Source organism: Erithacus rubecula (genome assembly GCF_903797595.1).
Source record: "Erithacus rubecula genome assembly, chromosome: 1".
NCBI classification, from domain to species: Eukaryota; Metazoa; Chordata; class Aves; order Passeriformes; family Muscicapidae; genus Erithacus; species Erithacus rubecula.
In genome coordinates, this window is record NC_136658.1 from 38946596 (window position 1) to 38948076 (window position 1481).

Below are 1481 nucleotides of genomic sequence, written 5' to 3' on the forward strand. Positions count from 1 at the left end.
CCCGCAGCGCGGAGCGCCCGCCCGGCCCGGCCCGGAGCGCCTCCCGCCGCAGGAGGGCGCTGGCGGGCGGGGCGGTGCTGTGCCCGCCCTCAGGCTGGGCTGCGCCGGCGCCCGCCCGCAGCTGCGGGAGCCCGGCCGGAGCTTCCCGGGGCGGGGCGGTGCCCGCGGGGGCTGCTCTCCCCCCGCGCCCTGCCGGGCTCCCCATATAGGCTGGGCTTTGCTGGGGGCCGCTGCGGGGCTCGCTCGGAGATTGTGAGTATGGGGGGTGCTGCGGGTAGGGCCGGGCCGGGCCTTGCCGGGAGGGCGCGGCCCTCAGGGGGCGGGGGGCGCCGGTGCCTCGGTCCGTGTGTCCGTCCCCGGTCCGGCGGGGGCTGAAGGGGCTGTGGGGCCCGGGCTGTGGCCCCGGCGCTGGAGGGCAGCGGGGCCGGGGCCGGCGGGAGGGCAGGGAGCGGGGCTGGGGGATGGTGGGGCTGTCACCGCCGGGGTTGGCAGCCGTGCGGGGTCTGGTGCCTTAGCGCAGGGGGCTGTTTCTGCCGTGCCGTGTCATCATGACTGAGTCTTTCCTGGAAAAACTTTTTGAAAACCGATCCTCCAGAGCAGACTACTAAATACATGATTTTATAGTTATTCTGAGCTACGTATATAAAAGCCCTTTGAACGTTGTGTTTGCCCTTTCCTGAATTTTTGAGGAAGTTCAGTTTTGCCGATGTCCTTGCTTCAAATATAGTTGCATTTACCTAAATAAGAAAATCCAGTACTCTTTGAGTCAGTGTTATAAAACTGTCTTCATTGTTTGGGAATCTGCAAGCTTAAACCGATTTAAATGGATCCAACTTCTTTGGTACAGGATCTTACCTTTAGTTATGCAGCTTGCGATTCAGTAGCCTGCTTAATCCGACTGCCAAAAAATTCTGCTTGCCGGTCAAACAGTTTTGCATATACGTCAATAACAGGGAAATGAAGTGTGTGAAAGCCACTCCATATCACAGTGTGTGAAGTTGACTGCTTGAGACTTTCTAGCTGGCATTAGACAGGCAGAGGAACTTGGGGCTGTTCAGCCTGGGGAAGAGAAGGTTTGCATGGAGATATCATAGCAGCCTGCCAGTATCTGAAGGGAGTCTCTGGGAAGCCAACGAGGGGCTCTTTGTAGTGACAGGACAAGCAGTAATGGGTACAAACCGAAAGAGGAAATTACTGTTAGATATTAGGAAGGAATTCTTTACTGCAAGGGTGGTGAGAGACACTGGAACACATTGCCCAGAGAGGCTGGGGACACCCCAGTCATGGCAATGTTTGCAGGCTGGTTGGCTCTAAGCAACCTGGTCTACTGGAAGGTGTCCCTGCCCATGGCAAGGGGGTTGGATAGATGATATTTAAAGTCTCTTCCAGCCCTTAACATTCTATAATTGCAAAAAAAGTTATGCTGTTCCAGTTTGCATAATTGCTGTTTGTATAGTTATTGCATGCATCTCATCTTGTGG